General features: G+C 37.2%; 1 long non-coding RNA gene across 2 annotated transcripts in view; it reads right to left on the reverse strand.

Moving 5' to 3' along the window:
- Positions 1 to 21,505, reverse strand: part of LOC140340629 (uncharacterized) — a 67,580-nt gene that overhangs the window by 35,447 nt on the left and 10,628 nt on the right. For both annotated transcript variants that reach the window (XR_011922693.1, XR_011922692.1), the window contains exons 2-4: positions 13,314 to 13,474; positions 11,047 to 11,161; positions 9,915 to 10,015 (exon numbers count right to left, since the gene is read on the reverse strand). This is a non-coding gene — a long non-coding RNA (uncharacterized lncRNA). The remainder of the gene's footprint in view (positions 1 to 9,914; positions 10,016 to 11,046; positions 11,162 to 13,313; positions 13,475 to 21,505) is intronic.

Consider the following 21,505-nt stretch of genomic DNA (forward strand, 5'->3'; position numbering starts at 1 on the left):
CTCTTATGGTCTACACATCTATACTGTAGAACAGGGGTGCCCAGGAGGTGGATCGCGATCTACTGGTATATTTGGGTATGGCAAAGCGAGTAGGTCGCGGAGCCCTACCTTTCAAAATAAACTCTACCGCACACAGGAGATAGTCCACGTTTTTATTGTTGATAGATCATTTTGACTTGGTCATTTTAAAAGTAGCTCGCAAGCCAAAAAAGTATGGGCACCCCTGCCGTAGAACAAAGCAATAACTTCACCTATTTCCCTCTTTTCCCAGCAGCATTTACTCACTTTCTCCACCAATTTTTGTTTCTTGCCACATTGTAACATCAGCACACTTGCAAACCCCCCTATTTTTCATGCAATGGAAGTAAACTGACACAAATAAGTAGCCTTTGCTAAATGAATGTGGTCATTAGAAGAATTCATTCATAATGAAATCTGAATAATTTGTCCAGATCACTGCACTGTGTACATCACCATGATTTTTGTGAAATGTAACTGATTTACGCACCTGCTCAAAGAATTTTTTGAACATTCTATACTTCTAAAGCTTACAAGATCATTGTAAGTGGACAAAAGTGCAAATAATCTTGGATGCTACTTGTAAACTGAAGTATGTTTATTCATGTCTTAGTGTAGTGACAATATGTACTGTGTATGATCAAACCTACTGATAAGTATTACAAGCTTTATATGACAAAGCAAACACATGGCGATCATTCTGATCTTTTGTTATGGAAATATTATGGCAAGATTGTGTTTTCCAGAGGCATTTTAACCAAAAAGAAGAATGCTTCAAGGGAATCAGCAGAGCTGATTTCTAGGATATCATTTTGAACATTTCTATACCTTTTAGCCAGGCAAGGAAAATTAACAATTAGAATTATTTGATAGGTGTTGAGTGATATCTGTAGGTAACAAGCTCTTAAATAATGTTCCATTTAAGAGTATGAAATAATCCTGCAAAAAACTTTGTTAATTCCTCCTGCAGACTGCCAGGGCCAGTAGATCCTAATAAAGTATTAAATAAGTCGGGTGTATTTTTGGGGTAAAGACTGTCATTTTGGGAGAGTTTTTCTGCCCACCTTTAAAGTGACCCCATCACCACAGTAAGCAAGTTTCTAGTGGGTCCATTCAGTGGAATTCAATAATATGTGCAGTTAGTACAATAGCAACATACAATAGCTCCTTTTTAACTGAAATCTATCTTTAGTTGCCCCACACTAATCTCTATCAACTATATATTTGTATTTTGTTTTTTTAAAGAAAGTATTTTTTGATACTCATCTGGGTCTACTGTAACATGACACTTCACAATGCCTTTTCTAAGAGTAAAAATTGATGAGTTCTTGAGAACTACAAATATATAGCAACTTGGCTTATTGACATATTTTAAAAGAATTGACCCAGCTGAAATGCGGGAATCTTGATCTTGAGCAGCCTGTTCACCCCTTTATATACAGTAAATATTGGCCCCTAAATAACATTTTCCTCTAATTAATAGCCAAGAAGAAGCTATGTCTATGTAACACCTGCAGATATTCATTGACTAGGATATTCTGGAAGATCAGCAGAAAACTTTACCCAATCATTTATCTAATTATAAGCCTGAAAAACACTCCTCCATTGGACTAAACACAAAGATTTCCACAATGCAACCAATCAGGTTTGGAAATGCTCTGCTTAAGGTGGACACTAAAGACAGTTGGACTGTGCGTCCAGTCTTTTTTCAGTCCTGAAGCATAAAAAAGGACCATTAGATGATAAAAATGTGTGTGACATGGTTTGGGGTCGTATGGAGTTATAATAAGCAATACTGATCCTTCTATAAATCATAATACCCATATGGACCATGATGCTGATAGCAACCAGTCAGACTCAAATTTCCAGTCTTGTTCTCAAGAACAAGTCTAAACATGACTGGTTGCTACAGGGCAGGACAGACTATTCCCATTTCAGGCACCTTGATAAATGATAGCTATGGAGTATAAGCACAGAAATTTTTATATATCCCTTGGTTGTCACATGTCTTGAAAACCTAGACACTTCTCTGGTGTTTCCTGGAAATACTGGTTCTGATGTAGTAGAACATTTTATTTTATGAGGACCTTACATTTATAAAAAAAGATAATTATTTGGTTACTTCCTTCTCGTACTTTTGTGTAAGTGGAATTACAAATGTTATAAATCACTGGTATTAATTAATAAATATGGCTGGCGGGGATTTTGGATATTTACCAGCTGCATGCTTGGAATGTGTAAAGGAATGTCCAAACTCAGGATAGAAAATGTGTTATGAGGAATGTTTAGTCTATTTCTGATTCAGCTGGTGATGTTCAGCCTGTGGTCACACCGCTTCATCCTATTATTGTACACATGCATGGGATACCCTCTTCAGAACTGAAGTCAGTAGACTAAAAGAAGAAATTAACGTGTTGCCCATAACAGTCAATCAGACTATCAATTTTTGGATCCTGCAACTATAAATGGATTCTGTGTATGAATTCAATAAGTAAGGCTCAAGACCTGAAACTCTTTCTATGAACTTGTTAGAGGGTGACAACTCTAATCATTAATGTAGTGGTAGCGTTGTCACCCTTGCTTGTACTCCTGCAAGGAAATTACAGAGACATATGCTGATGCACAGAGTGCCAGATAATTCTCCGTTGTCAGCCCTGAGATACATACCCTGCACCATATAACAATGCTTGGATCACAGCAGCTCCTGGAGAGAAGGTGGCTGGCAGTCAATACCCTCTTTCATAAAAATGTTCTGAAATGGCCTGGGATTGCCTAGGGCTTGCACTGGATTTCCGCACTAACAGACATAATCCATGTCTTTAGGGAAACTAAAAGGAGGACTTGTAACCAATGAAAATGAAGTTTTACATTTGCACAGTTTAAACCCATATATGTGAACTGCTTTACCAGCCAAAAGATTTGTAAATATAGGAAAGCCCTGATTGATTTGTTATCTTCCCAACTACATCCCTGCACTTTAGGGCCATGTTAATGGTTACCTTGAGATTCCTCTCAGACAGAATTTATTGACAGGTGAGTTTGACCTGCAATTAACATCCCTCAGACTGGCTCTGACCTGATTCAAGCAGGTTTTCGTAAAGATTTGTATAGGCCCCATGGACATTTTAGGTGTTCTAAAAGGTGAATGGTTACCTTTCTTGTCATCTGCACTGCAGGGATTAGCTCTATATTGCTGTCAAATATTATTTTTTTTTCAAACATACTTCCAGGCGTGTTGAATAACCAGTCTCCTTGCTGCAAGCTCTGGTTCCCTCCATTGGATGCTATGGCACTGCTATGTACTGTAGTGCTGTTGGGGCCAGGATACAGAACTGCAGTTAACAAAGGAGGACCAAGGATCCAACATTCCCAAAACTTTTAGATTTTGAAGATTTTTCAGTTTAGCTATTAAGAGAGTAAAGATCTGCAATGTGAATAGTGGTCACGCGGTATTCACCCCTTCCTTTGCAGAGAATGCTTTTTTTTATTTTAAATTATATTGAGTCTATTTAAAACAGATTAAATAAAGCACAAGCAACCATTACAAAATTCTTAATATTTACCTTTCTTTAACCCACAGTTTTGACTTCTTCCAGAATCGCCTTTTTACAATGTTTTGGCTACCCACCTTTGAGGGACAGTTAATCACCAGGCTAAAGACTTAGTAAAGTGCTTTGAATTAGATAATACTAACTCATGGTCCTATAATCATTCCTCTCACCCCTGTGTGTACAGCCCATCAATACCTGACATTATTAAATAATTACAATCACCCACACATATGTTCTAATGTTTGTTGTGATTTTTGAGAATGAATTACATCACAGTGCATGCAGCTAGAGAGGTACGGTGATGGCTTGTTTCAGCTCTTTTCCTGCATGTTATAATTACAGAAATGCTCAAATATTCATAGGCTTGGCATATAACCTGTATATTTAGCTGCTTGCCTACAGCTTAGCTTATATAGGAAATTTTATAGGATATAATATTATATTATAGGAAATATTATAGGAAAAAGAGACTTCTCAGTTTATGTGGTTATATGCTTGTAGCAGCAGTGATAATAATTTGATAAATTATAGCCTCCAGTCTGCTAACTTGGATTACCTGCATTTTCTATACAAAATACATTCTACTATGTAATGAAGGAGCAGATAATCATTTACAGTTACACCCTTTTGTCCACACTTCAGCCGAAAACTGGGAACCTCCTGCACACTAAAGTTATAGCCACCCCATGTTAACCTTAACGTGTCCTTTTAGAGACGTGTTTGCTGAAATAATGAGACCAAACCCATCCCTCGCCCATTCTTTATACACCTCCTCCCTTATTCAGTCTGGTTTTACAACAGGTGGCCCTGAGCCATGTTCTACGACTTTTTAAACAAAAGGTGTCAGTACAAGACTGTGAACATATGAGATGCAAAGCCTAAAGGTCAGATGTGCATATGTATTTGTGTAACTGCCAGCGTTACCTGTAGTGTAAAACAGGAGTGTGTTGATTCAACAAAACTTAGTCATAGAATTATTTCTAAATATCCAAACCTAATACTGATAACTAGCACCCAGTGCTAACATTTTCAATGTGGGTAGATGGTAGAATGGACCACTCCTTGCCATCCTATATGGAATCCCTCTACTAGAATTACCAGGAAGGACCCCTCAGGTAATAAAGGTTTACTCTCCTTGATGTCTCCTTCATTAAAAAAAATCTCAGCTGGTCATGTTACAAGTCTTCACAATATATGTTTTTTTGTTGAATAAATCAACCTACCAGTATCAATCAAGAAGTAAAATATTGGTTTTAGGAAAAATTACCCTATGATATCTACACAAACTGGCATTCACCTAAATTGCATATAAGAGGTAGAAACAAATTTGAAGCCTTGACATTTAATTTTGCCTTTTCACAAACTGAATTTATCCACCTCTAGGTCCCAACTATAACATAATCCCCAGCACCAATAGGTCTCTACAATGGCTGCAGCATAGGTCAGTTCTTTCTTTCCAGTTGCTGAGCAAGCAACACTAGAAATGATTGGGATAATTTCCTATATATCTCCAGTGTTTGACCAGTTAAACCCGATGGCTGCTTACTGTAAAAAGGCTTGTACGCACACTACATCACTGTTTCTCAATCTTTTTAACATTGGAGAACCCCAGGTTTTCAAGGAACCTCTCTGATCATTAGGAGATCCACAACTTACAATATATAAGTGTGGTGGTCAAGGGGATAAATGCCTCCTACATTGTTGGTTAGTAGGAAGAATGTCACCCTTTCAGATAGCCAAAAAGAACCAAGAACCCCTAGCGATTTCTGAAGGAACTCTGGTTGAGAAACACTGCACTACAAAAATGTTGTAAAAAAGAACGATGTCCAAAAGATGCCCAACTCATCTATATTCTTCAAATGATCACAATGAACAAGGATTCTTCATTAAAATAAATGTATTTAATCCTTCTTTGACAGACTGCTGACGATTTTCACTTAATCAACCAAAACTTCCTTCTGACCAATATAATATCTCAGAATATACTTCACAAGACTCTACTGTTGCATGATATTGAATGCATCCATTTCCAAGACGTAATCTCTGTGACCCTGAACCTATACACCGGTAACCGGTTTTATTCTGAGTTATATTTCATTGGAAGTTACATACACTACCCACACTTATCATTGAATTACCAGGTGTTTCCAATTGATTATTTCTTCTGTCCGAATAAACAAGAAAGACACTGCCAGTCGGTCTTTTTTCTTTCAGGTTCCAGCTTTTTTAGCAATTTTTCACCTATCATCCACTATAATAGAAAAATGGGGACTATTGCTGTACTTCAAAGTCTTACTCCTCTGAAGAGAAGGTATTACCACCATTTAGACATATACTTGCAAATTTCTTTTGCATCCTTTTTGGTTTTGCTACTAATGACACTCACCAATGGGACGATACCATTTAGCACTATATATGGTGCAACAGCAGCCTGATTTGCCTTTCTGACACTTTTAATTAGACCTCTTCTCTGCTAAATAGACCATCTCAAACAAAAAACCTCTGAGGACGCCATTTTTGGTGAAACGCGTCGGGGCATACGTGACAGTAATAGGGTTCTACATTATGTACTTATCATTTACTGTATGGTGCTAGGAAATCTAATGTCTAGCATGAGCATCCTAACCTTGTGACTATGAACAAGAGGGATGGGATGCAATGATAACTTTTGTAACTTTATAATTATGTATGGATCGACATTGTAAAAATACATAATTACCATTTTGTATTGAACCTTGAGCCTCAAACCTCTTTCTTTTCTCTACCCCTTAACCTTCAACATTAACATAAATGTTCATCCTGGGGGATTTGTTCATCCAATGTTATCTGTTATCGGCCAATCTGTTGTTATCCAGCATGTATACAGTTGGCAACCACAACTGCTGCCTATACAGTCATCTGCAATGGTCTGCAAACTATCTTATTGTTACACATGTAAGCAGCCATGCACTACTTAGTCATTAATGCAAATAATTCTAATATATTAGAAGTTGTTCATTTCAAATGACTATTGTTTAATGTCTGTACATGGCTAAAGTGTGGCAAAGTAAAAGTGCAATGCACAGTTCAAGAATATAAGGGTTGTGGTGCACCATAGAAGTCTTGGGAAGGTTTGTGTATATAGGATTTATGTCATAGCTCAATTAGGAGATTTATTATACAATACACTGAAGTGCACTTAGTTTTTAAGCACCTAGCTACACCCTAAACTACACCCATCATATCCTATTAAATGTATAAACACAAGCAGATTGTTTGTCATTATTTCTCAAAAAAAAGGTTAACAAGGGTTCAAAAGTTTGACATGCCTATTGTAGTACCAACTAATATCAAGCCCCCAAAGCCAGGAAACATGCGACCAAAGCTAGTATTAATGTCTTATTACTATATATACAATTGTTCTATGTTATCAAAGTCACGGGGTGATTCTTTGTTCTTGGTATTAATAAACTGTATTTATAAAGCGCCAGTTACATAGCGCAGTACAATAAATAGGGTTGCAAATGATAGACAGATACAACCAATAGCATAGGAGGAGAGGACCCTGTCTAAAAGAATTTACAATGTTAGGTCTGATGCCACAATAAATATATTTTGACTACTCATATCTTAAAATATTATTTCTTCTATAATAGCACTATTATGATGTATTCTTCCTGTACCCATTCTGCTTACTCTACCTTGTAGCATAAATCATGTCTTTCCAAATCAAGATGTGTATTGTGCTCTTCCCTGCCTTCGAGTTAGCCAGGAAAATTTGCTGCTTGGAAAAGTAATAGACATTGGAGAGAAGAGGAATGGGGAAAAAACATGCAGCACTTATCAGGGGCAAAGTGAAGGTGTTTAATGTGGGGAACGGGCAAGTACGGTCACATATTGCTAACAAACACAGTGTAGTAGAAAAGTGAATACTGGTATTAGGGATACCATAAATAAAAGGGAGGGGGGTTCTTCAACAGCCCCCCTTCTGCAAGCAGTATATATAAAAAGCCTGTACCATTCCTAATGAAATTAGAGCATTGATGCTTTAATGTCAGACAGTGTTGACAACTTTTTAAATCCTACAAAGCTCATAAAAAATTAAAAATAATTAAATGTGTTCATAAAGTTTCCAGAAAAAAATAAATGTCAGTAAAACATATTGATGTATTGTTTCTTTGTTTGTGTTTGAGTATAAGCCAAACCACAGTGTCCTTTATATATTAAGTGATTTAAGCTTCAAGAATGATTCCATGATGGCTTCCCTTGGAGTGGAGATCTCCCTCTGTAGTAATGGAGCATGATTGCACTTTATCTGAACCTGTATTTCTCCCACTCAGGGCTAACTAACAAGTTTGTTTGAAAGTTCTCCCCCCTATAACTTACTGTACATTTCCTGTGCTCTGCAGCTACAATTTTTGACCTGTTGCAAAGACCTCTGGATTGGGGGGGATATTTTACTCTATCTCGATCCTCCTATGATGTAGACCCCTTTTTTTTAAAAGGTCCAATCACAAGGCCAAACACTGTCATGTGGTAGAAGTGTGGGGGGTCTTAACCTATATGTAAGTGCCAGTCCAGACTGACCCAAATCTTACACACAGTGTTTAGTGTTTCAATGGATGAACCAAATTGGCAGCCATCAAGCAATCCAGTTTTTGGCCTTTCAACAATATTTCCTATATACCTGACTCCCAAAAAAAAAATAATAAATACACTACACCAGACATTCACCAGGGTTCTCTGTAACTTGAGAGTTCCTGGTTGGCTAGGGGTTTATTGAGCTTTGGCTGGTTGGCTTCCTATCTGATGATATCTGCAAAGATCTGGGTCCAACGTCATTTGGCAAAGCCAGTAAAATGACTCCAGTGATTAGCCGTCTTGAAGGGCGGAATTTAAACCAACACTGTAAAAAGCATTCTTTCCTGATTATTACTATAATAAGGGGCATTCTTCCCACTAACTCTCATTGAATTCACTTTATCAGGGGTTCCCTGACAACCAAAATTTATTTCAAGGGTTTCTCTGGGGTAAAAAGTTTAGGAAATGTTGCACTCCATATTGCCATTTTCAATAGATCTTCTATTACACTGTGTCACTTGCAGCAGATACTCAGCAGTGTAATCCTTTGTTACCTATTCAAATATTAGTAACAGCAGGCGGGAAATGTGACCTTTGCACAGCAGCCTTTTCATATCTATAACACATCCTGACTCCAAAGGTTGTAAAATATCAAATAATAACTCAGGTTCCCATGCCTCTGTCAATGTCATATTGCACAAATACTGTTCCTATAAAAAAAGTTAATAAAAAACATGTTTGTGTGTTTTTACCTTGCTGAAAATCTAAAGTCTGAAATTTCCACTAGGGGTAAAACATATACTGGAAGTATTACATATACATTCCCTTTTATTTGACACTTTTTTATCATTTTCAACTGTTATTTATATGCATTTATTCTTTAAAATAAGAAAAAAGAACTGGAACTGGTCATGATACACCCCTGGCAGTTTTATAATTCATCATATTCTTATACTTTTATCATTGTACGATGATGATAGGCAGCTTGGTGTGCACGTAAATCTTCAGCAGCTTGTATCTTACAATGGCTGACTGATGGAAGGTAAGTATATGGTGTGGGGTAAAGGGGTTGTTGGATGTTTTTGAAGCTTCTTCCTTCCCTAGTCTGTGCTCTGTTGTACAGGAATATAAAAGCAGGTCATATTCAGGACCTTAAAAATGTATTTAGGGATGCAATTTTAAATATGGAACTGCATTCATTCATGTCTTTTATATCTACCTAGAATTCAACTTTTAGGGGTTTCTTTCTTCTGGATAAGGAAGCAGGGAGAATTTTGAAGACTTCTTGTTTTACTTGAAATCTTCTAAACAGACCATTGACAGTAATAGGACGTTAGTAGGGGTACTAACCCTTTCCAAACTTTGTCCAGCATGCACCCATTCACACAATGCATTGCATTAATGCACCATGTAATAGAACAGGCTCTGTTAGTGCAGCTCATTCACTTTAATTGGTCTGGTAGTGCTCAGTGAACCATAATGCTCAATGCACAGATATTTATGTATATGTATGTATAATTTAATGCATTGCTGTGCTTATTTTTCAGTACACAAGGTGGAAACAAAGAACCTCACCAGCGGCTTGTGAATCACATTTGTCTTTCAGCACCTTTTGATATTATTTATGACAAAAGATGTGATATGTCCACGTATCTGCTATACCTTACACTTTCCATAAACCTGTATCTAGCAGCTGTGTAATATTTTTGACTAATTCAGACAATTTAGGACATCATGTCAACTAAGGTATACATGAAATATTGAGATCTACATTGTATGGCTCACCTGCCCTTGGTATTTCAGTAGATGGTTCACTCCGGGCCTCGTTTATCGAAAACTATAAAATATTTTCTTGTTAGTGGGGCACCAAAGCAACTAATTGAAACCTACAATAAAAAGAAGAAAAAGACTGGGTATGATGTTTTAGATTTAAACAAAAAAAAATAATTTTTTTTACAAATGAATTCTTTATTTGATTATTTTTAGTTTGGCTTAAGCAGTAAATGAACCTGTAATACTTGTAGATATTGATAAATATTCTTTATCTGTGCCTTAACCATTTGCCATTGGATGCACAATTATGCTTTTAACTATCACCCCCTTGAGGCAGCATAGTTTATTACACCTTAACACACAGTGGTTTTGTATATTATTACATATGCAAAGGCTTTTCAACCTTCTTCATTTGCCTGGTATGACATAGAGAAAATATTCTATGTAATATATTCTGGCTTTGTATGCATGTGTTATCTCTATCCATGAAAGAGATCCAACAAAAAAGTAACATCATCTGCTTTGCTGTGTTGCTATGTTGTGCCACTGCTCTAAACTTCATGCAGCTCATACATAGGTCACATACTCTGTGACTTCATCACTGTAGCTGGGTGCTGTTACTTTACCCTGTAGTTCTCTCTTTTTTTTTTTTTTTTTGTTATATTCCTTCCATATACAGCTACATAGGTGAATTGTGTTACCTAGAGCGCCACCAGCTGTTGAGGGTGGTAAATTGTAAATATATCCTACAAAGTGCCTGCCTTTCATCCTCCGAGTGCCAACTTTACTTTAGGAAACTTGAAATTTGGAGCCTTACATGACATTAAATATGGCCTGTTATAAAGTGTTGTATGGAGTACAGAGTAGTCCATTACATTGTAAAAGAAAAGTCAAAAAAGGGCAAATACTCCCCTAAACCCAGAATCCCTCTCCATGTGAAAAATGAAGAAAGGATTCTAATGGAGGGGGAAATCAGGAAAGAGGTGCACACAAGAAAGTGTAATTGATGGGGGGAATCAGCAGATAGTGTTACTTTGCCCTAAATGGAAAAAATGGAAATAAATGGACAAAGCACAGGCTCACCTTAAGCATTCAAAATACATTAAAGTGGATACATATTTTATGTACCCTGAGCACCGCATACCTGGCTGCCAGAAATAAATATCATTCTGTCCTGGCCAATCAAGATGGCTGAAGATCCTGAAACTTCAAGAGGACCGGTGCTGACAACCCCAACAGAGCAAGGAGATGTGAGAGCACTAAAAACAATATTGAACAGGTAGATACGTTTATTGCATTACAGAATGAAAAATCTCCCACCCCTTCAGCATTAAAGAACCGGCCAGCTCCCAATTCTTCCTTTTAAAACCTTAGAATTCAAGAGTTGTTCCCTATACTTTCACATCAGTATATTGTTGCTGCAAAACTGTACAGACACTTTTAAAGGTATAATCCAGCCATAATCCCCAATTTTTAGAAATAGGGAACAGGGACACTTTTTAGTTTAAATTATGTATGAACTATACACACCCCTGCCATTCAATGATTTTATTGACCATTAGGAATGAATACCCATAAAATAATTGGGTAAACCAACAAATGCTTTTCTTTTAAATCAGCTTTTATAAATGAATGGAATATTTAGGAGACTGGATGGAAGGTTTGGTGCAAAATAACACTTATATATGAGTTAAATATTACATTTTTAAAAAGATATATAATATATATATTGTACAGTGGTGCGTAATATGTTGGTGCTATATAAATTATGTTTGCTATTAATAATATTACTATTTTTAATTTTTAATAATAATATATGCTCATAAAGAGGGACTGAGGAACTTAAAGGAAGGACAGTCCCTCCAAATCAGAGACGGTTTGCCGGTATAATACAACATATCACTTGACACTACTGGGATATCCCTACCATACAGAGATGGCGCCTTTTTCTTTTTGTCAGGGGGCTCAGCCTCCTGTTCTTGTATCTCCTGCTTTGTTTTTGAGTCCTCCTCACCTGTCGCGAGGCTGAAGTCCCAGAGGAGTCCTGGTAATTGGAGTCTAATTTATGCTTTTCAGATTTTCGGCTTGAAGATGAGAAAATGTTTGCCCTGGGGAGCTGCGATATGCTTCGTTGCACTAGAATGGCCCTAACTCTTTTTTCTTCCTAGGATCTGTTTCATTATTTTGAAATGATCTGGGATGATTCATTTGTCACTTGTGGTAAAATGTTCTAGCTGGTACTCGGTAATTGGTGACACTTGGTTAAACAAGGTACAGGCCTGATTTTATTTATTGCATCATTGGCATTCCCCCGTTCACTGTTTTATATTCACAACATAAATACAAATGATTTCTTTGAGAGTCTGGGAATTTACTCAAGATTGTTAGAAACATAAACTTGGGTTTGCTTGTTCTCACCGCTTTATAGCTTCATTTACAGCTTGTTTACCTATTACAGCCCCATTATGGTATTTTATTACCATTGTTGTGCAGTAGAAGAAACTATTTACATATTCTTTTGGACTTTTAAAGCCAAACTCTAGGCAGAGAGATGAGACACAAATTAATGCAGCTCTGTAGCGAGATTGTATCCCTGCTTCCTTCAATTATATAAACCACCACCTAATGGGTTACCTGTAGGAAAACATGGACAGAAGACAATATGGCCCATTTGACCCAATATCCATGTCACCTGCACCAGGATCCTTGGCTGCCCAGTCTTCACCGTTGCAATCTGTGAGAGGGTTTGTGCATGCCCACATATAACTCCCGGTTATTCAACCCACAGGTGATAATTAGCAGTGATAAAGAACACCCATCACCAGGTAAATTATAAGAACATTGAGTCAGAGATTGGGGCGATTAGGAGACAGTGGTAGCTTGGAGTGAACTTGGAAAAATATAATGGCAGTTTGCAGACAAGTGAGCAGATATAAGGACATTCTGGAGCTCACACCAGAAAGAGTATTGACAATCACAGGGACTAACATGAATATTTTTGATGCCCAAGGTATGTATTTGGCACAGTGTTCCTGTATGCTGTATGAAGGTCCAGCCAGCAAATGTGTGCTCCAGGAGAACTTGGTGTAGTACAGAGTACCATGGACCTACCACAAGTGAAAAGTGAAAGCAGCCAGTTCATTACAAACAGTGGTATATACTGCTAACCATAAGGCAGAGTTGGCTGAACTGTTTTTGGGTACCACTACAAACCTAGAAAAGAAATATGAGGTTAATAGTAAAGGTCAAACTGAGAACCTGGAAATATCACATGGTCTATTAATGGGTAGATATATTAAATGGCTACAATTAACTACCTGATCTTCAATTGCATTTTTATGCCAATTTCCCCGTTAATGGTTATCATCACCTACTGATAATAAGTCAAAAAGAAAAAGACTAAACACTTACCTGTTCTATTGTCCAAGGCACCAAATTTAGGGCTTCACTTTATCACTGTAATTACGAATTGGTCCAGGACACTTTCCAGCTGGATGATCAATGAGAGACAATGCTGAAGTAATCCTTGTGTTTTCCCATTCTACATGAACATTCAGATTCAAAATTGACTCCTGGTTTGCAAAGGATTATAGGAAGATATTGTTAAGGCCATAGTCAGATATTTCTATTAGCTCTAATGTTTCTGTGGACAATAGAGCAATATTATTCTTATTAGTTTATCACAGTTCAGAAGTAAGATTGCTCCTGGGTAAAAAATGGAAAACCGAAGGAAGTAAAATAATCATACATTTGGTATTACATGTGTTCAGATCTGCATAACGCCAGTAAGTATGTATTTGTATAACAATACACAAAGATACAGTGTTTTTGTTTTGCTATGTATCCAGTTGTATAAATGATTTGGATAATGTGTTTTATGGCGACTCTGAACACAGCATTGTTTTTCTTCATGAGTGTCCAGACTACCTCTATCAATCTCTTCTAGGTATAGTCTGGAATTGGTACTATTTTAGGTATAAATCCACATCATCAGCAAAGGGTTAAGAATTTTACCATCACAGCCATCTGGAGACAATGCTCAGGTGCACAGAATATCTTGCATCTTATATTTCATCATCTTACAGGTTTCCTTCTATAATTTGTTTTGATGTTGCTCTTTTCCCTTGATACTTTATCCCACAGGAGTGAGATGTTTTCAATGTGTATTGTGATAGAATTTATTGTACCTAAACCTCATTTCTGTAAAGCAGGAGTGCCAGCTGTTTAGGAACTACAAATCTCAACATGTCCAACCTATGAGAAGGTATGTTGGGGCTTATGGTTCCTCAGCATGCAAAGCACAACAGTTTGCCCCCTTATGGATTTCGGTAAAGACATATGACAATAGTACGTGGTTCAGAACACAGCAGGGGATCATCAGAACCTGATTACATCAGCAATGTGTGTGCTAGTGCAAAAAGTATGCTAAAGCGACCATTCTCAACCATGGTTCCATCGAACCCCAGGGTCTCTCCAGAGATCTCATTTGATGATGCCTCTATAGTTCTGGGGCCAACACCACTTGGTAGCGCCAGTTGCATGATTCTAAATATGTTTCTAAGTGTATATAAAGCTGTTATTCCAGCCACCACTACATGGGGCATTCCTTCCACTGGATACTGACTTTTTTCCCATTTATTCCCAGCAAATGGTTTTAGTAAAGGTTCCCCAAGACCTGAAAATTTTTTTTAGGGATCCTTAGGGGTAAGAAGGTTGAAAAAGGTTTTGCCAATGGGTTACATTACAAATATAACGACAATATAAAATGTAATCATTTCATACCAGCACTTAGATATCTAGGGGTTGACAAGCACATGTTTTGGATTATAAAGGAGGTTAAACAGACAATTGATTGCTGCAAGCAATGTCTAAGAATATGGGATCTATCATAATACCTGCAGGATTACTGTGATTGCATGTCAACTTGTGACACCTTTCTAACAAAAATGCTCCCAATCCTTTCAATGACAAAGAACATGGGGTAACGGTAGATAGGTAGGTAGTGTAACTGCCTTGTAATTTCTGAAAAACCATCCATGTGAACAAAACCTCACTTTTGAAAGGAGTAGATGACTTGTCGACTTATAGACTTGTAGATTCCCCTCCTATTGTGTGTTAATTCCCCCACCTCCTAGATTGTAAGATCTTCGGGGCAGGGTCCTCTCCTCCTCCTGTGTCACTGTCTGTATTCGTTTGTCATTTGCAACCCCTATTTAATGTACAGCGTAATATGTTGGCGCTATATAAATCCTGTTTATTAATAAAAATAATAATAATATTAATTTGTTCGTTTGAGGTCCTCAGATGAGAAGGTGGACATACAAGGGCTGGTTGATTGAGCATGATGAGAGTCTGGCTCATAATGCCCAATTAGTACCATAGAATATTGGAAGCCACGTTTATTGCAATTATATAAAACAAACTGCTGTGTTATAGAATTGCTTCTATAGAAGGTGGACTGATTGGTGATCTCGCATACCCTCTCTCTGGGGCCAGACAATAGTAGCACCATAGGTGTATCCTGCGATACATAGAAGGGGGGAGCAAGCAATACTAAATCTCCTGAGGAAGCGAACAAGTTTTCTGCAAAACGCATGGAGAATATCAGAAACTAGAGTCCCCATTTGTCTGGAATTGCTGAATTTTAGGATAAATAAAATAAATATGATTGTTTTAATATATGTACCTTTTTTTAAACTAAAATGTTAAAATATTGAACATAAATGTACAATGCCATTTTGTTGCTGCCTAAAAAGTCCCAATTCCTCCTTTTCTGTCTGTCTGTTCTTGGATTAATAAAGGGATGTGACAGTTTGTAATAGGATAATCAGGTGGAAGATTAATTCCTTTTACCTTTTAGTGGCTCCAACCTTGTCTCGGGCACATTGCATGAATGCATGTACAAATTGCATGCACGAATGCATGTACAAATTTCCTCAACACCATTTTGTAATCTGCTGGGGGGATCCCTAAACAAGAAAGCTTGGACAACCGATGTCATATCCTATGGAAGAGGACACATTGTGGTGCCTTCCACTCATTCTCCCCTCCCCTATCCATAGAAGTGATGTGTGTACAATGTTCATTCATTCATCTGTCACTGAAAATCAAGAAAAGATCGTTTCTTGCAACAGAAATCTAACATCTGTATATTGCTTTATTCTTACAATTCTGTATAAGACTTTCTGAACCTTTTTACTGGTACACTTTCATCCAGCAAATCAGCCCCCCATGTAGATTGTTCTTTTTGATGCATGCAGTTGTCAATACTCCTCAATAATAGAAGCACTAAACTGTATTCATGAAACTCTTCAAATAATTTCAGTATAACCAATCTTTTCAAATGACCCACAAAATCCTTTTTTATCATTTTAATAACTCTCTTTCATCGTGTCTTTCACATATATAAAATAAATTAAATATGGATGAAGGAAGCATTGTAAAGTGTACGCTGTATTATAAAGTCAATCAGTCCCAAATCCATATTCCATATTTTTTGTTTGGGGGGAGGACCATAATACCCTTTTTTAAGATGAATTTTCTTTGTGTTGCAAAACTCCAGTATTAAAGTTGAATTATTCTCCATTCCCAACACAAAGCTTTGTTTGCCAAGATAGGCCAAGCTTTTTACTTTAGTTGCAAATGATCTCACGGATGTTGGGATTTTGTATTTACATACTTAGCATGGAAGAGATTTGCTTTCTGGTTCTGTGTTTGTAAGAAAGCTTGACAACGAGATCGCATTCAACGTGTATTGAAAAGGTGAAATGACTCATACGGCAGGTGCTCTACCTTTTGTATATGAAAAGGACTTTCAAGCAGAGTTTACTTTTTATATACCATGTTTAAATTGTTTAGAGATGAGCTCCACCCAAACGCTGTACATGGAGTGGGTAAGGAGAACAAGGTTTTATGTCTGGAGACTGATTCCACTAACCTATGCACAATAGTGACTTTCTAAGCATGGTTCACCTAAAAGCTTGTCACAAATTATTTTTTTAAAATAAAAAAAATAAATAATAAAAAATACCCACAGGTGATAATTATAGTTAAGGTGAAAATTTTGCTGAAGTAGAAAGCCTGGCAGTACCAGCGGGGAAAAGGAATATGCAACTAGGGTCCAAGCCAGTGTACAACAAATTATATAAATTTGTATATATTAACATATGTACCTCAATAGACATGCAGGTCATCACTTTTTTAGCCAAACCCAAGAACATTATTGTTATATATTGCAGCATACCAGTCCTGAGATAATGACATTTTTGGGTATTTAGAAAAGTAGATAGTAATTGTGTCACCAATCTGGTGTAGTTTTCTTTCCACTACAAGAAATCCTAACGGAGGAAAGTTTCTACAGTTATATTTTGTGCTACAACATCTCCCTATGTTAAAAAAGAGAAGGGAGGTGTCCAAATCAGAATTTTAGCCTAATGATGTTTGTGGCCTGTGAGGCTTTGCTCTCTCGGAATAAAACCCTGTACAGACATTAGATATTCGTCAGAAATATTGCCCCCGAAACAATGCTTTATGTGCTGTTTTGTGCTATAAATGGGGAGGGGGAGAATGAATGAGCGGCACCTAGCTGTGTTGTCCTCCATAGAAAAGCAGAGTGGTCATTCATTCACCAATCCATTAGGTTGGAATGATAAACTACAAACAGGCGAGCATTATATACATGGTAGATTTTCAATTTAAACTGCTCATTTCAGGGGACAATCATCTAGCATGTGTATATAGCATAAGTCCTTGGGTAAAACGCATCAGAGTAAGGGGAAAGTTCATTGCTTGACTGGTTCAATAAAGCTTTTACATTCAATAAATATTTTAGGAATACTGCTGGATCTTTATATTTTGGTGAACCCAATGGCCAGAAAGTTAACAGCCCAGGGCCAGCCGAAGTTTATTTAGGAATTCTTGTTGTTCAGCTATAGAAATTGCAAAAACTAGGAAGATTTAAAGAACTGGAGGCCAATATCAACAAAATTTCAGCATAAAAAAATCAGTAATTTTAATATAAATCAATTTTCCGTTAAACACTGAACTCATTCCTAAACACCACCCCAGAGCCACTGGTACTAAAGATAATATACTGACATTTGTGAGCCCAATGTGTATCATTTTGCTTCCTAAAACATTTAAGCATCATCATTGCAGTAACAGATTTCCATGATTTTTTCCCCTGAACGAGGTCTTAGCATATCACAAGGATTTTTCAGCTTGTATTCTGTCTCCAGGACACCATTCATACTGAAAGGTAAGTCATAAAGAACTGTTTATTTAGAACACTTTTATGGCCTTTTCTTTAACTAGATTGATTGCTTGTTCCTGGTCATGTTTTGCCTCTCCCAGGAGCTGATTTCTGGGAATTGTGTCTCTGTGTGGGTGAAATACCTTACACATGACGTGCTATTCCTAGCAAACGCTGAGTCACCCAGAGATTCACCTGTTGCGCCTGTGCTCAGGGCTGCCTATCCTGCCCATCCTATTAACCCAGAGCAACATCGCTTCACTAGCAGCTACTACTATCATGCCTCAGCAATAATATTATCATTGGAGGATAAAAGTTAGACGGCTGCTTTATCAGTCACAGGATTTGTATATCTGTCCATCCAATGGCGGGACAGGAGACCTGTTTTTTTTTTACTGCTGCAGTTACAGGTCTTATCCCACCCCCAGCCTGTGATTGGACAGGGAAAGGGGAAGCAGCAGACTGCTGAGCTCATCCCTCTGTCACTGATTGTGCTTCTTCTGCCTCTTCTAGTCTAAATTCTGCTGTACAGGACTTTCAGGAGGCTGAACTGAATGAAACACAGTTCCACTGATTACATTAAAAAATGAATGAATCTTGTCTTTGTTGAATAATGTATATTTAATAGTGTTAAGTTGAACTCTGTTAGAAGTAATGTTTGAAAACATCACATTAAATCATTAATAACTTTCACCTTGCCTTTAAAAGCCTGCCCTTTTACTTTTTCCCCTAATATCGTAAAAAAAATGAGTTAGTGAAGTAATAATGAACTCAGAGCTACACAAACAAAGATATAGTAACTATGTTACATAGTAAAGTGGAAAAAAGACAAAGATACATCAAGTTCAAACACTTCCCTCGCCTCTTAGATTGTAAGTGTTGGGCTATAATTGTAATTCGTTGGAAACAACCGATCAGCCAATAATCTTTAACAAAAAAAGTGCACAATGGCAAACGAGGAAAGTCGCTGGAAACAAACGACTGTCCCAGCGGATCAGATTGGGCGACGATTGTTCGCAATCTATTGTATGTACGGTTGTTCAGTGATCGTGGATGGTTCTTCAGTACACTTTCTCCAGTACTCGTCACTTCCTGCATCATTCAAACGACCGTATCCAGAGTGCATACACTATTGGTGGATTATATTTGAACGATCATACTGTAACAGCATGTATAGAATTGTGCACAATACGATCATTCAAAATAATCATTGATCGGTCTTCAATCGTTCGTTTTGCAACGACAATTATTGCACATTTGTACGTAGCCTTGGATTGAAAGTCCCCCCTCCTCCTGTGTCACTGTATGTTTTTGTCTGTCATTTGCAACCCCTATTTATTGTACAGCACTGCGTAATTTGTTGGCGCTATATAAATCCTGTTTATTAACAATAAAGCACATCTTTTGTGATCCTTTCCAGTGACAGAAGAACACATGAGCATTGTACACATATCACTGTTCAGTTCTATGAGGAGGGGAGGGGGAGGACAAGTGGGAGGCACCCCGCTGCATCCTTTTATATAATAAAGGACAATGTTTCTGCCTGGTCAGTCATTTGCTGGTTTGCCATGGTGGAACGTTAAACAAAGTCAATGGATCGCTGTACACAAGCTAAGGTTTTTGCCTGAGATTAATGATCTTTACAATAGGACATTTATCTAGTAGTGTATTTATCATACCTGTAGACCCATAATAGTCTATCATAGGAATATAAAGTTTCTCGCAGACATGTCCTCACCCTTCCTCAGACCTGGGGCCCAATCAGAAACACATCAGCTGGGGACACATTCTGTGATGGTCTCCTCAATGTAGGAGTTGAAGGACTCCGTGAAAAACTAGAAAAAAGGGCATTGATCCAAATTTTTGATCAATATGTGAATGTTTTTAGTGCCCAGCCATGAATGAACAGTCTCACGATTGGAGTTTATTAGGACCACTGCCAATTATTAAGAACTGCTTCTGAAAATATTATCCTAAGAGCTGAAGTCTGTGAATATTGTATAAAAATATCCCTCTGTATTATATGATCACAATAAAATTTTTATTAAGGATTGCCATGTGATCTTAATATAGTGGGTATGGCTGGTATTGGTTTCAGTCTAATTCCATTGAGCTACCTTCAAACATTTAATTTCTGTAGCTGGAAACAATCTTTCTTTATCTTTTACGGTGACAATAGAATGAATAAGCTTTGATTGGTTTTATGTAGGGGAAAGGGGGAGGATGCGGGGGAGGCTCCCCGCTGCGTCTTCCTTCATAACAAATGACAGAGGTCACCCCTGCTGATTTGTTTAGTGATCCGCCTAGATGAATCACTTAGCAACATCGAAGGATTATGATCTAGCCCCAGGCAACAATGATCTAGCATGTGTACATAGCTGTATTTCTGTTGGTTAGATTTGTATCACATATGTGTACAGCCTAGTTCTAAAGATCTAGCAATCTGAAATTAGCAAGCCCAATTTTTTGCTCATGTCGAAACACAAATATAAGCATGTACCTTCACAGAAACCTTTCTTCTACTACCACAACCATCATATGTGACGGAAGATTTGGCATATCACATATTGATGTCAGCTGACTTCCTGTTTGATAATCCCTGAAGGACAATTCCAGCACAATTGTGTTTCTACTTCCATAAAAGATAGCTTGTTCTGACCTTCGTTCTATTTTAGATCTCATACAATATAATGTATAGAAAGTGATGAATCATTCTGATAGTGGCAGTTCTTTAGTTTCTTCTTTTTTCTAGTAATTCATTTTTATTACAAATAAAAGTTGTGCCACAAGTTTAGATTTAATTTTTTCTGCTTATATTTGCCATTCATGGTTCCCCCATTCTCTAATTCTCAACATGTCAAAAAATAAAGAATAAATAGAACTTTCTATTGCATTTCATGTAACGTTTTTTATCACTTACTTCTCTTAGACCCAGTGGCAGATCATGGCCGGGTGGGCAAGGTGCTATCCATAGCTTACTGAATCAAGCATAAGATCCTGAGGTCCTGTGACTGAAGAAACTGAAATCCAACCAATGAATGGATGGGTCAGAGATAGTAAAACTGAGATGGAAAAAGCTAGATGATGCGGGATGTTCATCAGCTTTTTATTAAGGTGGGGGTGGTCTAATAATAATAATATTATGATGATTATTATTTTTATTATTATTATTATAAAAATAAACAGGATTTATATAGCACCAACATATTACGCAGTGCTGTGCTATAGGTATTGCTGCAGCTTCTAAAGCATATCATAAGAAGCAAAACTGAAGAGAAGTAAAATTTCAGTTTTAAATTTTATATGATGTTTATCAGACATAATATTCTTTATTGAAGCACTGGAGATGGGA

This window comes from Pyxicephalus adspersus, chromosome 11 (assembly GCF_032062135.1).
Source record: "Pyxicephalus adspersus chromosome 11, UCB_Pads_2.0, whole genome shotgun sequence".
Lineage (NCBI taxonomy): Eukaryota > Metazoa > Chordata > Amphibia > Anura > Pyxicephalidae > Pyxicephalus > Pyxicephalus adspersus.